The 18477-nt window shown below is 49.7% G+C and overlaps 1 protein-coding gene across 5 annotated transcripts in view; it reads left to right on the top strand.

Moving 5' to 3' along the window:
• The window catches only part of GNG7 (G protein subunit gamma 7), an 83971-nt gene that overhangs the window by 1881 nt on the left and 63613 nt on the right, over positions 1-18477 (top strand). Inside the window, exons 2-3 of one of the 5 annotated variants that reach the window (XM_054049822.1) lie at positions 7561-7770; positions 16786-16862. The exons of 1 other annotated variant lie outside the window; for it this stretch is intronic. The gene's annotated coding sequence lies outside the window, so the exon portion shown is untranslated. Of the gene's footprint in view, positions 1-7560; positions 7771-10309; positions 10365-16785; positions 16863-16972; positions 17026-18477 lie in introns of those variants that run through there. 3 more of the 5 variants (XM_054049823.1, XM_054049821.1, XM_054049826.1) reach the window with 3 other exon arrangements.

Raw genomic sequence — 18477 nt, 5'->3', positions numbered from 1 at the left:
GTGGGATATGAGAGCTGAGTTGTGTTGGAGCAATGGGGTTTGGGGGGGTGCTGGGGTTCAAGGATCCCTTGGGCAGATCAGAGCAGGAGCCTAAGGGCCACTGGGTGGGCAAGGAGCACCCTGGGGGTGCTGGAGGTTGTGGAAAAGGAGTGAAAGGTAGAGATGGGAGCATATCCGACAGGGATTGCAGAGCGCTGGGGGGCTGAGTGGTGTAATTTCAGTGTGAGGATCACGCAAGGAGGCGATTGCGGTGGGGGCACAGAGAGGGGCTGTGCTATATTGTGGGAGTCCTGAGGTCTTCGGGTGAGCTGCAGCAGGAGGTGTTGGGAGGAAGGGGCTGTTGTGACAGAGGGGGCACAGCAGGGCACGTGGCTGGAGCGGGGATGGTGATGGGTGGCTTGGGATTCCAGGAGGATGAGAGAGAGGGGACAATTGCAATCAATGAGAAACAAAGCTCAGTGCCGGCTCACTTTAGAAGTTGGGTGACAATGGGGAACGAGTCTGGACTCTCTTTTGGGGTATAAATGAGGGAGGGCATCTTGTCAGGAGGTCTGATATCACATCATCGCCTTGTTCTTTTCTGTGTGTGAGTTCAGGGTCGGTTGTTGTTGGGAGGTGGTGAAGAGAAGGGGAGAGGAGCTGGAGGAGCCAGTGGTTGGGAGAAGGAAAGCAGCGGTGGCCTGCCTGATCCGGGTGGAACCTTCAGGGACATTGGTGAATCGTGATGCGTGGGTTATTGAGAGGAGGGGTAGCTGCAGCATCCGGGGGTTCCATGTCACTGACGTGGAGTGAAGTAGAGGAGAAGTGAGTGCTGCAGGCAAAGAGAGGAATCTTCCTCCCTCTCCTCATTTCTAAGTAGAACAAGGTGAGATGTTGTTATGCCTTTTAAGGCACTGAGTTACCTTCAGTGGATTTTAGGGTTGTTCTTGGGAAAACTGGCAGCTTCCAGGTTTGTTTGTAGACATGGGTTCCTTGTAAAACAGACTCTGACGAGTCCAGCTGCAGTGATCGCTACCAGGAGCAAAGCTGACTTGTAGGAGACCGCAGAAGTCAGGAACTTGATATTTAGGCTGAGATTTAAGTCAATTTGAGGCCTTTTAGGTAATTTCCTAATTGCTTTTCAGAGGTTGCTTGCTACTTGCTCGCTACCAAAGTCAAACCCTCATCCTTCAGAAGCTTTGTGTGTGTCCAGCTTTCTGCTGTGTGGGACATACTGTTGTGCACAGACAGATGAGGTGGTGGCTGCAGATTTGGATTCCAAGTCAGCTACCCAGTCATAAAGCAAGCGCACGGGAGCTCTGTGACTACGTTTCACCGTTTATCATATTCCGGTTATAGCCAGGATGGGGGAAAACACACCCAAAAAGCTGGATCAATATGTTTAAATAGAGCTTATTGTCTGAGAGATTCTCTTCTGCCATCTGTAGCTGTGGAACAAATGGAGATGGCTCTTTTGTGTGGCTGGAGTGTTGTGGTGGGTTTTAATGACTCAACGTAGCTGCCAGTTTATCTTCCGTGTCTATGTTATCCCCGGATATAGTATTTGACTGGTATTATTGAAGGTAATTAATTCTTTTTGCCCTCAAGACTTACCTTAGGAAGGCGTTATCCCTCTTTGACCATAGGGGAATGGTGGCATGCCAGGAGCTTGACTGCTGTCGGTTCAAACAGGCGAGAAGAAGAGTCATTCCGTGGCTGGGAGAGGAGCGTGTGACTCGGAGACGTGCGTTTGTCCTCTGCTCATCACACTTCCCCCATGGCCCAACTTCTCCCTTCCTGCCTTATTTCCTTATCTGCCCAACAGAGATATCTGCTCTGTCCTGTCTTGTGCTCAGGGAGGTTGTCATGCCCTGAAGTCCGTTAGCGTAACGAGGTGAGTGCCCTGCTCCCAGACTTGAGGTCCTGCTGCTTGTCCCCGGACTTGGCTCCAGAGGAACTTGACACTCTGCCCTTCGGAACATGCTGATTTTTATTGCTGGTAACTGCCGCTCTCTGCTTCCTCGCGTGTGAGAAGGGCAGAAGTGCCTTGGTGACAGGGAATCGTGGCTCTCCCTGCCAGGAGCCGTCCCGTTAGCGCAGCGGTTCGTCCTTGGAGCCGCTGGCTGAGCGCCAGCACCGAACTAATTGCCCTTCGAACTGACTGTTTTGTGTCAAGCTTGAAGTAGCCACTTGTCCAAAGTTTCCTTTGACGTCTTCGGAAGGAGGTGGTGAATGGCAGAACTCGAGCTGTTGCTTAAAACTCCCCTTTTAGCCTTTTGGGCTGTGAAGGTTAGCTCGGGCTAGAAAGATTGGATAGTTTGGTTGTCTTGGGTTTGTAGAGCCCAGCGTGGCTCCAAGCTGGCAGGCGTTTCCAAGATGTTCTTTCCAGCGCTGCAGGAAGGGACGGCAGCATGGCTGTGCAGTAGGACATGGGTGGGAGACCCAATAGCGGTGGCTGCACGAAAATACCGCATCTCTCCTAGCATAGAGGTGGGCATGGTTTGAAGGTTGGAACCCACTGGCTGCTCCGGTGACTGGTGGATCCAGTGCTGGTTCCCCATCTTCACAAGATGTTGAAGGAATTGAGGTGTGAAGGTCTAAATAGTTGAATTTTGAGGCAGAAAGCTCTCTGTGCTTGCTCAGATGCCACTCAAATTATTTAATTGGCTTAACCACACACCAGAAATCTTTCCATGGGATCCTGTGGGTACAGTGAGTTTTGGAATTGCCTGTTTGTAGCATCTCTGCCGTCTTTGGATGCTCTGTGTGTCGGATCTTCTCACCTGCTCCCAGATGTGATAGATGAACTTCGTCTTTTATGGCTTTCCAAATGTGATGTGCAGAATGTTGGAAGGAATTAAACTGGAATGGGAGCAAAACTAAAGGAAAAAGTAACTCCAGTTCCTTCCAGCAGTGGGGTCTGACTGTCATGGCAGGAAAGCCATCCAGCAGAGATGCTTTTAAAGACATTGATTAGTTTGTATTTAAGAATAAATGAGTGGGAGAGCCAGGCTGTGGTTTTGGGTCCGAGCTGGGAGCATCTGGCTCTGGTGTCCTGGGGGTGTGAAAGCAATGGGGTATTTGACTTGGCCGCCTGCTCCGTCCCTCGCCATTCGCCCCAGCCGTGTCGCTCTTGCTGCTGTCATGGCTCAGAGGCCCCTGTTGTCATCTGCTCGCTGCTTCGTTCTGCTAAAAGGCCCCTTTATTGGGACACCAGCACAAACGGGCCGTTGTGTGGCATAGCCCTGGTTCCATTTTACACCCTGTTTCTGAAAGTGAAAGTTGCTCTCCGGAGTCCCAGACTTCTCCATGTAAATTTTTATCTCCATCAGTTCCATAAACACTTTAAAATGTTGGCTGCGTTGCGCAACCACACTGCCGGCTTCCCTCCTCCCTGCGGCTGCTCCTCCAAAATACCCAAAAAGCCACTTAAAAAACCCACTCGGAACAACAAATCGGTGTGAAAAGGCTCAATATTGCGATCTGCAGGTGATTCGTGGGCCTGGGGGTGCTCGGTGCAAGTGGCTGCTGTGTGCAAGGGGCCATTCTCCAGCTGAAACAGCTGGAATCTTTGTTTTAAGGGGCGTAGGAGCCAGAGTTTTCCTGGGAATGAGTTATGGATTCAGCTGATATTTCAAACTCAAACATGCCCGAAATCTCCAGTAGTTTTTGTTAACTGGGTGGGAAGGGGTTGGCTGTGATGTTAGGAAATAAAAAGGGAGGAAATTCAGGCATGCTGTTAATGCAGGGACACAAAACAGGAAATTTAGTGAAGGATTATCCCTGTTTTGTAATTTATTGTATGTTTTTCACCCTTCCTTCTAACAGACAAGATAAAACTTTCAAGAACTCCAGCCTGTGTAATGGAAAACGCTTCCAGATTTTAAAGATATGTGTTTTTAATGGGCTTTTAATGAGCTGTAAAAGCTGAGAAACCTCAGTAACTCCGGCTTTGGTTTATTTTCATTCGCCAAAAAGAGGAGAAAAAAGCTAGAAAATGGGCTGTGTAAGAGTAACGTTAAAAATATCTCACAGTGTGGACGTCCAAACAGCAGGACGGGCTCTGGCATGAAGCCAGCGTTGGGAGCGCGGGCCCGGGATGGGGGTTCCTCCTCTGGCCTCCTCTCACCACTCCCGCAAGGAGATGGACACGCTGCTGGTGTCCTCCAAAAGCTTTTTGGTTTATTTCAACTGATCCCCTTCAGAAACAACCAGTCTATTTTTAAATATATAGAATAGTTCAGGGTTGGGGGTTTTTTTGAGCCCTGAAGGCTTTTTGTCCATTTCTGCCTCAGCTGCTTATAGAAAAATGCACAGGGTCTGAATGTTTCTTGTGTGTTTTAACCCGTTGCAGCTTGTCCTGAGATTTTCCTCCTGCAGCTGTGGAACAGCAGAAGAGTTTCTCTGTGGCTGTGCTGTTAGGAGGTTATTCCAGCTGTAGTCATGGTTATTCTCATTTCCTTCAGCCGAAGGGTAACTTCTTTTCTTTTGCTGGCAAGGGAGCAGTGTTTATGGTCAATAAATTGTGATGTACCATGGCTTCTCTTTTCAGTTACTCACTCTGAATCGTGGTACAATTCCCAAACACAAATGTTGTGAATTTTAATATTCCTGTGTGATTTTCTGTTGGGGGAAAAAAAAGGCCTGAGGGGCTCTTTTTCTTTTCCTTTTTTTAAAGATCCCATCCCTGAAAACACTCGAGGCCAGGTTGCATGGGGCTCTGAGCAACCTGATATGGCTGAAGATGTCCCTGCTTACTGCAGGGTGGGTTGGACCGGATGACCTCCATAGACCTTTCTGACCCAAACCGTTCTATGTTCCTTGGTTAAAGCCAAGAAATTTGCGCTCTTCCTGTAGTCTACGAGTGTCCAAGTGCTGGCATTGGCTTCTGATGGAAAGCTTGTGTTCCACTAGTGTCAGGCAGGTTTAATTGCAGCTAATCCCAATTAAATATTGCCATCATTCCCATTGTTGAGGCACGTATGGAGTTACGCTGTTGATGTTGACCCATTGGCTTCCATCCTTGTAAGATACAGACTGGTAAATCTTGAAACAGAAATGGTGCTGATTGTCTGAGGTTTGGTGAGGTGTGTGTGAAAGCTGATGAATGGAAGGGGCGCACATCTCCGGGAACCAGAGCATTTTATGGTTACAGGCCAGGAGTATAGGAAAGCTGGGGAGGGGCTCTTGATTGGGGAGTGCAGGGATAGGACAAGGGAGAACAGTTTTCAGCTGAGAGGGGAGATTGAGATGAGATCTTAGGGAGAAATGTTTCCCTGTGAGGGTGGGGAGGCCCTGGCCCAGGCTGCCCAGAGCAGTGGTGGTGCCCCATCCCTGGAGGGGTTCCAGGCCAGGCTGGATGGGGCTTGGAGCCCCTGATCCAGTGGGAGGTGTCCCTGTCCATGGCAGGGGGTGGGACTGGATGGGCTTTGAGGTTCCTTCCAACCAAAACCATTCCATGATTCTATGACTGTGGCTTAGAAATGGGGAAAGAAACATCCAGTGCGTCATATTCTTTATGTGGGATTTTTGAAGGTGTCTGTTTTGAAAAGCCAAGAGAGAAGAAGAAGGCACTAAAATAAGGAAATATTATCTGGCAGTTGAGAGCAGGTTGGTGTCCTGTAGGACTAACAATGGAAAGAGGTTTGGAGAGGAAACTCTCCAGGACTGGAAATTCATGTTTTGATGGTCTTAAACTGAATTTTTTGATGTGGTCAGGGAATCACTGATTCTGTTGGGTTTTGTTGGTTTCTTGGGTGTTGGTTGGTAAAGAAGGAACATGGGGAATGTACAAAGGAAGAGGTCCCTTCCCCAGGTGCTCTGGTCGCTGCCTGGAGTCAGGAGGAGTGTGCTGCCGGCAGGATGGGCTGAGGGGCTGCTTGCAACAGGATGTACTGGTGGGTTTTGTTCCGAACGGCACCTGAGGGTTGTTTCAGGGGAATGTGACTATAGGAAAAGCTCTTGGAGAGAAGAGGAAAAGTACCTGGAAATAAACTGCTCTCTCATCTTGTCTTTCTCTTCCAATTTACAACCCCCAGGCGTCTTTGCCCCCAGATGGTTTTCAGAACTGTTTGGTTTTGGGAATATGGGTGTTTGTCCATCAGTAAAACCTGGAAGTGCTGCCAGTTAAGGTCAGGTGTGTTTAATCCAAGATGAGACTGTGCATCAGGCTGGTCCTTTGGGAAAGGACGGATGGTCCAAAGGCACTCGGCAAACGTTGAAATGCAGTCAGCAGTGTGGACGTGGGTATCTCCGTCTCTCGGCTTTCTCCTGCTCTATTTTATTAAGTTGAATTTCTAGCGTTCCTGCATCCGTCTGAAAGAGACGCTTCAGGCTGTACTGTGCATTCCCTGCTCTTTTGAATGAATTCCTAGTGCTGGGAAGCAGCTTTAGAAAGCTCAACCCCAGGAAAAGCTGCAGGAGCAATGGGTGGAATTCTCTAATTCCGTTTTGGTGAGTCTGTTGACTATTCTTTACATGTTAAAGCGTGAATCCCACCCTGCGCTGTCCCTGCTGCAAATCCCTTTCTGGGAAAGGCGATGAAATCCTGTGTTTTCTGCTGATTTACACTGCAGTGGTGCAGTGACAGCCAAGTTCATTTGTTAGTGCTCAAATATTGAACAGCCTGGAGGGGTTCGAGGCCAGGACGGATGGAGCTTTGAGCAACCTCTTCCAGTGGGGGCTGTCGCTGCTCGTGGCAGAGGATTTGAACTGCATGGGCTTTGAGGTCCCTTCCAACCCAAACGATTCTGTGATTGTATGAAATGTATGATTGTATTTCTTTCTCCCATTTACGGTGTATGGTCATTTGTAGAAACTTGTTGAGCTTAGAGCATTTGCTTTAAAGACTAATCTATTGCATGTGATGAAGAGCAGAGGCACTCTGTAAAGACGTGAACAAAAATTATTGCCTACAGGAAAGCTGGGCAGGGATTCTTGATCAGGGGATGCAGGGGTAGGGTGAGGGGAAACGGTTTTCAGCTGCAGGAGGAGAGAATGAGATGAGATCTTGGGAAGAAATGTTTTCCCGTGAGGATGGGGAGCTCTGGGCAACCTGTACCACTGCAAGCTGTGGCTGCCCCATCCCTGGAGATGTTCAAGGCCAGGTTGGATGGGCTTGGAGCAACCGGATCCAGTGGGAGGTGTCCCTGTCCATGGCAGGGGATGGAACTGATGGACTTTGAGGTTCTTTCCATCTTAAACCATTCTGTGATTCTGTGATTTGCGGTACTTTTAACTCGGGACGCTGGGGTGAATAAAAGGATTTCATGTTTGTTGGTGTGGATCCAAGAGGAGCTGTTGCAGGTGGCAGCCGCAGCCCTGTGCTGGCAGCCCCGCAATGCTGATGGGACTGGTTGGCTGCCAGCCGTTAGTCACGGACACTCCTTCTTGGGAAGAGTAGCCCGTGGGCTGAGAGAAGTAATTATTTTCTAAGAGCCCTGTGGGGCACAAGCAGTTCAGCTCCTGGAGGACAAGGAAGGGCTGGCTCTGGAATGTTAGTTAAAAAAATTGTGTGCATACAAGCTGCAGCTGGTGACGACTTGACTAGAATTTAATTTATCCAGCCATTGTTCATCACAGGCATCGTGGAAGACACGAGCTCCTGAAACAATTGCTGACCTGGTGCAGCTTTTGGGGCTAATTGCAGTGGAAGTCAGAGCACAAGAGCTGCGCTGGGCAGCCTTTCAGCTCACGCAGGGAAGAAGCTCAACTGTTCTGATTCCAGCCCTTCTGGTGGATTGTCCATCTCGGCCTTCACTTCGTGGCGTCAGCCGCTCATAGAGATTAAAGGTGCTCAGTGCTGGGGACCTGCGGGTGGGCGACCGAGGGCAGCTCTTGCTGAACCGCACAGCTTGCACGGGGCAGTGAGGAGCTGCAAGAAGTCAGCGCTTCTGCCTGATCACAGAATTCATCTTTCTCTGATTGCTAATTAGATGGTTAATGTGCTTTGCCTTATTATCCCACCCTCAGCTTTTCTTTCTGGAGATCTGGGCTGACACTTTCTAAAGGCTCTGAAGAAGCAGTTAACTCTTATCTTTCTTTAGTCTGAAACTAACCTGGGCTTTTGGGATGTCTGTGAAAAGTATTTGTGATGCTTATGTGTGGGGAAAAAAACCCTCTGTGCTCTGGGTGTAAGATTTTTTTTTTTTTAGGAGAACACATGATATTGATTCAATCTTAATGGCGCAGCACAGTTTTTCATGGAATCGTGGAATTGTTTGGGCTGGAAGGGACCTCAAGGCCCATCCAGTGCTCTCCCTGCACTCCATGATCCAGAGCCCCTCCCCAGCTTTCCTGAAGCCCTTTCAGTACTGGAAGCTGCTCTAAGGTCTCCCTGGAGCCTTCTCTTCTCCAGGCTGAACACCCCCAATTCTCCCAGCCATTCTCTCTGATTTATGGGTGTTTCTGGGGACAGTTCCAGCACAGGTTAGTTGTGGTGGTGGCTTCTGAAGGACTGTGGTGCCAGAAGGCAAGGTTCTTGTCAGGATAGAGGGAATAGATGGTTCTGGATGGTCTTTAAGGTCTCTTTCAATCCAAACCGTTCTGTGACTTTATGCTGGTGAAGAATATCTTTGTGTGAGCCCAGATAAGATGATTTTACCCATTCCAACAGGACAGCAAGTGGGCTACAGGGCAGTGACTTTAATTCCATTTGAATATTCTCAGTGACCGTGGGTTGTGTACAAGATAAAGACATCAAGACAAGTAGCCCCTGTCTTTGCTGGAGAGGAATCTTCACCCTCCTGCAAAACTTCTTAAAAACTCATGGTTTGGGTATTTTTTAAGGTGTGAAAAATGCTGCTCTCGTGTTATCTGGAACTAGTTCTCACCTTTGGAAGAATATTGTTTGGCAGCGCTGGAAAGGCAGAGGGCTCAAAATAGCAGCAGCTGCCATAGGCCAGGATGGAGCAGAGTCGAGTGAGTTGCGTTGTCAGTCATGGGAACAGAAATCCAATTCCACCTGCGGATGAGCATTCCCGAAATAGAAGAGGGTTGTCAACGAACAGAGGAGATGTATTGTGTGCATCTCTTTGCTGTGCAGTTACTGCGCTCCCTCGTACTGCATGAAAGGAAAAAAAGACAATTAAAAGTTGCTGTGGTTTTGCTGTAGCTCGAGAGAGAAACCGCTTCCTGCTCTTCAGTAAATAACAGCTGGGAGAGGTAGTTTGGCTGCTGTGCTGTTGTTTTCTAGGCAAAATAGAATCATGGAATCAGAATCACGGAATGTTTTGGGTTGGAAGGGTCCTCAAAGCCCATCCAGTCCCACCCCCTGCCATGGGCAGGGACACCTCCCACGGGATCAGGGGCTCCAAGCCCCATCCAACGCCTCCAGGGATGGGGCAGCCACCCCTGCTCTGGGCAACCTGGGCCTCCCCACCCTCACAGCAAAACATTTCTGCCTCAGATCTCATGTCAATCTCCCCTCTTTCACCTTCAAACCGTTCCCCTTGTCCTGTCCCTGCTCTCCCTCTGTCTGCAGGCAAAGTGCCCTGGTTCCAAAGCGTGTGGCTCCCTTAATTCCAAGAGGGCAGCTCTGCCAGCCTGGGAGAGATGCGAAAGGTTCCGGGGTGTGGAAGAGCACTTGGAGAGGACTGCTGGAGGGGCAGGAAATCTTGTTTCAGGCCTAGCGAAGTGTAGGAAATTCATTAGCGCCCTGAGTTGCAGGATTGCCTCTGGAGGTAATCGAGTTGGTGTCTCTCCGAGTTTTGAACCGTGCAGATCCCAGTGAGTGCTTCTGAGGCATTTCAGGTTCAAAGTCCTCCTGCATGCAGACATTTTTTCTGCCGTTCTTGAAGGCGAAGAGTCTCTGGTGCAGCTGTTTTTCTTTTAAGAGCTTCCTGAACCTGCCAGCTTGCTGCGTTTAACTATTTTCCCTCGATTTCATCATGTCATCCTTGAAACTGTGGTCCCCTGCATAAATAAACCCTTCCTCCTTCGTCTTTTCCATGTGCAGCCGCTGCGATATGCTGTGATTATGGGTTCAAATTTCTGCAGGGACTGATTGTATCGAGCTAACGTGAGTGCCCGTGGATTGGGTTTTGGACCGTTGGGCACAGCAATGCGGATGGCTTCTGGCGAGAATTTGTCCAAATGCTGCTTAACTTTTAACTGCACGCAAGGTGAAAATTAATCCAATGTGGTATTTTATATAATTACCACAAAAGGGCTCGGTATTGGCTCTGCATTTCGCTCCTGTCTTTCTGCCGTTGGCTGCCTGCTTGCTGTGAATGCTATTGCAGTGTCAATTCCTGTTCTTCCAAACCAGAGGAGCGAGGGACCTGCTGGCTTGACCTGGAGCCTTATGAGGATTCGAAACAAAGTAGAAGGCCTGGGTGGGAAGAAGGATGGTCCTGGACCTCTAATCCTACAACAGGTTTGAGAAGGTTCTGTCCACATCTGCTCCATTTCTTCTGCTTAAAGGTAGTTGGTAACTGAGCTTGTTTGCAGCTGGCATCCAACCAGGAGTGTTGCCTCCTCCGGGTGCTGGTTGCACTGGGCAATCAGAAAGTGTAGAAACCTTTGGGGTCTTTACATTTTAAATACTCGGCACTTCACCCCGAGTCTGGAATGGTGTTGTGTAAACCAAACTGAAGTGGGATTATCAAAGTAAAAAACCTCTTTTTGTAGAGTCATAGAATCGTTTGTGTTGGAAGACACCTCAAAGCCCATCCAGTTCCACCCCCTGCTGTGGGCAGGGACACCTCCCACTGGATCCGGCTGCTCCAAGCCCCATCCAACCTGGCCTGGAACCCCTCCAGGGATGGGGCAGCCACCACTACTCTGGGCAACCTGGGCCAGGGCCTCCCCACCCTCACAGCAAAACATTTCTTCCTAAGATCTCATCTCAATCTCCCCTCTTTCAGCTGAAAACCGTTCCCCCTAATCCTATCCCTGCACTCCCTGATCATGAGTTCCTCCCCAGCTTTCCTGGAGCCCCTTTCAGTACTGGAAGCTGCACTAAAATCTCCCCGGATCCCTTCTCTTCTCCATGATGAACAACCTCAACTCTCTCAGCCTGGCCTCGTGTGCGAGGTGCTCGAGCCATGTTTAATTCTCTAGCTGTGTTTAATTTTGTCTAAGAAAAACAGAGGAGGGTCAAAATTGACAGTGCTCTTGCTCTTGATTCTTATACCTTCCTTCCAGGATAACTGTGTTATCCTTGTTAGCATCCTGATTTAAAGGGTTAGTGTGGAAGTAATTGTTGGAGTAGAAAGGTGAGGAGCAGATGAACCCGTTACGTGATCTCACGCTTGTCCCTAATGCCGGCTGTGTTTCCTTTCCACCGTAGGGAATGAGTGTGATGAAGGATTTGGAGAGCAGAGAGCTTGCTGGCAGACTTGTCACCAAGTGCTCTCTTCAGGGTTTTGTGAGCTGTATAAATGTGTTAGAAAAGAACGGATTTGTAAGTGGGAGCTCATGAATTCATGACCTCTTGCGCTGAGAGCTGGCAAGCGCCTTGCTGTGAGTGGGAATTTGCTTTTTTCTTTCCATGACCACATTTACAGAAGATTCAGCCCTAATCTGTCTCTATAAATATTATTAGTTTGCTTTTGTGGCTTATGTGACAGTGAAGCAGATCTCATTAGGAGTGGGCTCTCCATAGCGTGGGAAGGCTTTTCCAGTTTTCTACCAAGAGCAGTTGCTGCCCTGATCTCATGAGGTTTGTTCTTGCAGTTCGGACCCAGCTGGTCTAGGAGAGGACAGCCCTGTGAGGGCAGAGCAGGAATGACATTGCCACAGGTCATTGTGGCTCTTGGGATGTCATGGGTTCTTGCTGTCATCTTCTGGATGATGTGTCCCACTCTTGGAGCTTCAGCGGTAGAAAGAGCTTCACCTTGAGCTCCTGCCAAAGTTGGTCTGGAGTGGGGCATGCAGGTTCAGTGATAGTACAAGGGATAATGTTTGTAGGCTGAAAGAGAGGGGATTGAGATGAGACACTAGGAAGGAATTCTTCATCGTGAGGGTGAGGAGATCCTGGTTGCCCAGAGAAGCAGTGGCTGCCCCGTCCCTGGAGGTGTTCAAGGCCAGGTTGGATGGGTCTTGGAGCAACCGGATCCAGTGGGAGGTGTCCCTGCCTATGGCAGGGGGTGGAACTGGGTGGACTTTGAGGTCTCTTCCAACGCAAACCATTCCATGATCTTCATTAATTGCAGAGGCTGGGCAGCAGCTGTCTTTGCTACATGCTCAGCAGGCTCGGAGGGACTCTGCTGATCCGTACGGTTCTGGCTCTGCATGGCTGTGGTTGATGGGGAGCTGCTCAGGTAGCTGCAGCAGCAGTGATGCTCTGTCACTGGGACAACAGATCTCGAGGGCTTCCGAAGTCTCTGATTGCAGATTTTTAGGAGCATCAACGTGAATATAACGAGGCAGTTGAGATTTTTTTCAATGCCAGATTAGTAGGGAAGGAAACTGTTGCTTCTTGAGAAGCTTTCAATAAAAGATACCAAAAAAAGGGCCAAGTATCATTCAGCTACCCCATTCTAAATATGTTTTTAAAAAAAGCTTGGTTCTCTCTTGCTGCTCTCGAGCACAGCAGAGCTTTGTTATGTGAGTAGCTTTGGCCTTAAACGCAGAGTCTGGAGACTAAGAACAAATGTACCTGGCTTTGTTAAAACCAGTGAACGCATGTCTCATTTTGTGCTGCCATCTCGTAATCCTAAATAATTTTTCTTAGTATTTCAGTATGTGAAGCCATATGTCGAAGGCTTTGCTGTTTTGTGGTCCTGTGTTTCTGTGCAGGGCTGGTGCTGTGCATTGTCACACGGGCTTTTGTCCTTGCTTTCAGGGAAAGACGGCGAGTCCTGTGTAGCCAGCGGGAGACGCTTGGTTCAGTGCAGGCAGTGTCTGGCAGAGCAGCACGTTTGCAGCTGGGTCCAGAGCCTGGGGTGGTTGTGTGATGGACATAGCGGCGTTTCAGCTTGGGGAAGTGGAGACAGAGATGGCTGTGCTGCTGCCTTTTTCATAGCCGTAGAATCATGGAGTGGTTTGGGTTGGAAGGGACCTCAAGGCCCATCCAGTCCCACCCCTGCCATGGACAGAGACATCTCCCAGTGGATCTGGTTGCTCCAAGCCCCATCCAGCCTGGCCTTGAACGCCTCCAGGGATGGGGCAGCCACCACTGCTCTGGGCAACTCGACATCCTCACAGGGAAACATTTCTCCCTAAGATCTCATCTCAGTCTCCCCTCTTCCAGCTGAAAACCATTCCCCCTCCTCCTCTCTCTGCCCTCCCTGATCCAGAGCCCCTCCGCAGCTTTCCTGGAGCCCCTTTCAGCACTGGAAGCTGCTCTGAGGTCTCCCTACAGCCTTCTCTTCTCCAGGCTGAACAACCCCAACTCTCTCAGCCTGTCCTTGTATGGGAGGTGCTCCAGCCCTCAAATCATCTCCATGGCCTCCTCTGGACTTGCTCTTACAGTCTTCTGGACGTTTTTTATGCTTAAATTTGTTGATAACCTGGCTTTGAACACTATGTCTGTTTTAACAGGTTTTTTTGGTGGGGGGTGAAGAGATAAAGGTGCTCATAAGGAAGGGTTTAGGGAGGGTGATGCAGAGGACTCTCTCTATACTCATCCATGGAGCCTACACGCCTCTGGTAGTGAAGAAAAAGAACGATTTATATCAATGTGGAACGGTCTGGTCTAGTTCTGCTTTATATCATGTGTTATTATCTCAGTAGGCTCCAGCCACAGCCACCTCCCCTGTGCTCACTCACAGCTGCAGTCCCGGAGGCTTTCCCAGAAGGGGCTTGAGGCAGGCACTGTGTGGAAAGAGGGTTGGGACCCTCTGGCCTGTGCAGCAGCTGAGGGGTTTTGCTCTTGGTGGTTCTCTCTGGATTTCAGCCCCAAGACAAGAGTTGATATGGAAGGGAACAAGAGCCTCTCTGTTCCAGTACGCAGGCTGGTAGATACTGGTGCCTCATGGGCTGGACTGGAGCGAGTTTAGCGGATGTCTTAATGCAGTGGATTTATAGGAAGGCTGAGAGGCTCTGATGTTTTGTGTGTTGTCTTAGTGGTGCCTGTGCCTGTCTTGACAGCCAGGTTTGAGCTGTAGCAGCTGACGATGCTCAGACGCTGCAGGTAGGAGATGCTGATGCACAACTGGGCCATGCAGCATATGTGCCGTGACTACGCCTGGAGCCTGCATGTGTCCATCCAGGCGTGCAGCATGGGATGTCTGGCATCAGGGCAGATGAGACACATGGGCAGTGGATGGTTAACGCTCCTCTGTTTCCATCTCGGGCTCTTTCAGGACTCCCAAGAGTGCTGTTTTATTGCCAAACAGTGTCCTGTAGGTGCACGTTGGGGCTGGTTTGCCCTCACAGCCTTACCAGGCAAGTAATTGGGCTGACACGTTGAAGTTTGCACCTTTCAGACAACGTAACTCTGCAGTCTTTGTGGCGACCAGGCTGACAACGTTGCTGCTGCTCTTTCTCATCTCTAACAGCAGCGGTTGCTGAACTGCCCGAATGTGTGCACAGCGCAATGGAGCGAATGCTCTGGCTGTTCAGATGAGAGGGGTTTGAAGAACAAATAGATGACTCTGTTTAATTGTGATTGATATTGTTTCCTGCTAAGCTCTCCCCTCTGCAGGGGAAACACGGCAGAGCCATAACAGGAACAAGCAAACAGCCTGCGCTTCCTGGTGACTGTAGCGACTCTGCTGACTTGAAATGTATCACTGCTTTCGTGTGTCTGACTTAGTTGTCTGTCTGCTAATGATTAGACATCAAACAGTTCCCTCTAGAAACAAGCCCCTTGCCCTCGCCGAGCTTGTAGCATCTGTGCGGGTGCTGTTGCCATGAGCACAGGCTGAGCACCAGCCACAGCCCAGGTCCTGCCCTGTGGCCCTGTCATTGCGTGGTTGTTTTTATCGCACCTTAAAGGAAACTCAAGCATGCAAAAGCTTTACCTAAAAGAATACTGTTCATATTCTCTGTTCCCTTTCTGCTTGCTTTCCTTAAATGTTCCAGCATGAAAGGGAGTTTTTCTTCTAACAGAGAGGGCTTCTTTGAGGACCACGCCTCGGAGGGGTCCGTCAGGCCCCTGTTTGGAGGGCTTGGCTGCTGTCAGAAAGGCTGAGCTGAGTCCTTGTGAGTTAAAGACTGAAGTCGTACCTGGAGCTCGGTACGTGATGCAGCGTAAACATACACGCACTGTGGGTATTTACCCTTACGTCAGTGACAAAGCTCACCTGACACTGGTGGAGCCAGGCTTCTGTCAGAGGTGTCGGCAAAGGTATGAAGTCAACCTTGGGAAGGTTCCTGAAGACAGGTTCATTAGTAAATCACAGCTCTGCAACAGGCCCATGCCCTCCCCAAGTTCTGGTTTTTATACTGGGTTTAAAAAACTAAAAGTGGCAAATGAGTTGGGATCAGCCCTGAGGAGAAGGACTTGGGGTGCTGGAGGATGAGGGACTCCACAAAAGCTGGCAAAATGCTCTCACGGCCCAGAAACCAACCGTGTCCTGGGCTGCATCCAAAGTAGCGGGAACTGGATGGGCTTTGAGGTCCCTTCCAGTCCAAACCTTTCTGCGATTCTATGAACCTGTTGGGTCTAAAACTCACTGGTGTGTGTGTGAGGGCAGTGTTGTAGTTGCAGATGTGCTGAGGACATGGGGAAGGGGTCTGAGATCTTGGCACAGCTGCTCTATGTCCTGTCACTGCCACTCCTGCCCTGTGAGGTGGTGGTTCTGGGGCCAGAGCTCCTGGGGTCCCTCATGGTGACCTCATCCTCGAGCTTTCCTCCATTCCCTTCTGGTTCTTGTGCCATGGGTCCAAATGCCACATTTCCCTTTGCAGTTTTCATTATCTGCCACTTGACAAAGGAATAGAATGCAGCTATTTTCCTAACCTAAATAGTGACTCCGAATGACTGTATTTCCAGCTCCCCTGTAACCTCTACTTAATTTAAGCGTGTGGGCTTTTAATTGATCGTTGTGGGGAGGAACAAAAAATGAAATGCTGCAGATCTGCCTTCCTCTCCCCTTTCTCTAATTCAATCTGTCTTTGTCATCCCTTTTCTCTTTGACTTCCAGGAGTTACTGAGGCTATTTTTCCCTGGTTTCTTTTGTTGTAGCTTCTCTATCACAGTCTTACATCTTTAGAAATATATATATAGTGTGTGTATGTGACTGCTGCCTTCACTGCATCCGTTGTCAGTGTGTGACAAATGACGTGAGTGATGGCTGACTAAGCAGTCGGAATATTTCTTCCTCCTTTGTGTGCCTAATGATATTTTTTTTCCTTGTGGATGGCGTATCTTGTGGTGACGGAGCCATCTTCAGACTCGGATATGAAATTGCAGCGACTGCAGGCGGGTGCTCTGCCTTAAATCAGCCTTAAAGAGCTGCTCCATCCCTGGAGGTGTTCAAGGCCAGTTTGGATGGGGCCTGAGCCCCTGATCCAGTGGGAGGTGTCCCTGCCCATGGCAGGGCCTGGAACTTGATGGGCTTTGAGGGCCCTTCCAACCCAAAGCATTCTGTGATTAATGCTGGCTGACCCTCAGAGCTGCTGGTTGCTGACTCCATGTGGCAGGTCCGTCACACTCAGTGGGTGACTTTAAACACTTGTGTAATAGCCAAGCTTGGCCTGGTTTCAAGCAGGGAGAAAACAACGCCTGTGTCTGTTGACGTACAAGGGTCTTTGTAGCCATATGGCCACTGTTTCTGCCTTCATTAAATGGGGGGGGGGGGGGGAAATGGTGTGAGGTGCTACAACTGGTTGGATCAAAGCCTGACGCTCAGAGTAGCAGGCATTCCCTGCAGGAATGTTTTACTTGCTGAAAAGTCTCTCCATTTCCTTTTTTAGGAGAGCTGTCCTTTTCCAAGCCGGAGAGCGCATCTGCCTGTGTGCTGAAGGCAGTGGTGTGAAGGTGCTCTGGTCAGGTATGTGCATGCAGCAGTGCACCACAAAGCCAGGCAAACACTCTCTCCTGGTTCACAGTTAATTTTCCACTTCTTTGCATCCTTGACACCCCAAACCATGAGATGAGCAGTATGAATGTGCTAAGAGCACGCTCAGAGTTCGCTTAGGGATGGTTTGACACAGGTAAGTGCCTAAAATTTATAGAATCATCAAAGAATTGGAATGATTTGGATCAAAAGGAACCTTAAAGCCCATCCAGTTCCAACCACCTGCTGTGTACAGGGACACCTCCCACTGGAGCTGGTTGCTCCAAGCCCCATCCAAACTGGCCTGGAACATCTCCAGGGATGGGGCAGCCACCACTGCTCTGGGCAACCTGGGCCAGGGCCTTCCCACCCTCACAGCAAAACATTTCTCCCTAAGATCTCATCTCAGTCTCCCCTCTCCCTCGTTCCCCCTCATCCCATCTCTGCTCTCCCTGATCAGGAGCCCCACCTCAGCTTTCCAGAGCCCCTTTCAGTACTAGAAGCTGCTCTGAGGTCTTCCCACAGCCTTCTCTTCTCCAGGCTGAACAACCTCAACTCTCTCAGCCTGGCCTCACAGTACGGGAGGTGCTCCAGCCCTCAGATCATCTCCATGGCCCAGAAGGCTCTTACCTCTAAGCTGGGATGCTTACTCTGCATGGTCTTGTTTTCCTGTGCTGACCAGTCCCCACCGCAGTATCACCACTCAGAATATTCTCCTGGGTAGCCACAGTGCATTATCTGCCGTGCAAAGATTGAAGTTTTGATGGGATTTCTAAGGCACCTGCAAGGTTGTTACTCAAACTGACCTACCTTACCAGGGGCTCTTCCAAAAGGCACTCGCGCTTCTTTCCTCAGAGCAATATTTCAAGCAGGGGAGCATCAGCAGAGTCGCTTGGTGCCTCTGACATGCCTTTTAAGCAGAAATTATTCTTTAAGAGATGCCGAGAGTGTGTTTGCCTTCCAAGTCGTTCTGTGGGGCTGGGTTTGGAGTCTCCAAGAGAGGGCAGTGTGTCCCTGGCAGCTGGAGCCCACAGCATCAGCTCATTCTACTCCTAGTCAGAGAAATAGTGTTGTCTCCAGAATGCTGAGAGAGCAGAAGTCCTCGAAGCCGTTTGAAATGAGTAATTGACTGGCAGGCTCATTAGCAAATGCGTTGGGGGCCGTGCATCACCATGTGACTGCCGGTCCTGTGGCAGGGATACGGCATCGCTTCCTCTTGCCTCACTTTCTTAGAGAATGTCCCCTCTCTGTCCCACTTGCGTCATTTTGCCCTACTTTTTGCACTTGGCGTCTCCTTCAAGAGGGGAGCGATGGTTATGGGATTGGCATAGAGCTTTACTGTGAGTCAGAGTCAACCGGAGACTTAATTCAAGCCATAAGGAACTGGGGAGAAAAACAACAAAAAAGGAAGATTAATGGAGGTTGTTAGATGTCATATTTTGCCTTAGGGCTCTGAACAGGAAATGTTTATGCCGGTCTTCGTCTCTAAAGCAAATCTGTGCTCGCTGAAGAAGTGGATTTGTATTGAGGTGCGGCAGCAGGCATCCCTCTCTGGCCCAGTGGGCTTTTTCCCTTTTCAAGTCAGTGCTGGGTTTGGGTCTTGTGTTCA

The sequence above is a fragment of the Cuculus canorus genome, chromosome 27, assembly GCF_017976375.1.
Source record: "Cuculus canorus isolate bCucCan1 chromosome 27, bCucCan1.pri, whole genome shotgun sequence".
NCBI lineage: Eukaryota > Metazoa > Chordata > Aves > Cuculiformes > Cuculidae > Cuculus > Cuculus canorus.
This window is presented reverse-complemented; position numbering and strand designations above follow the sequence as displayed.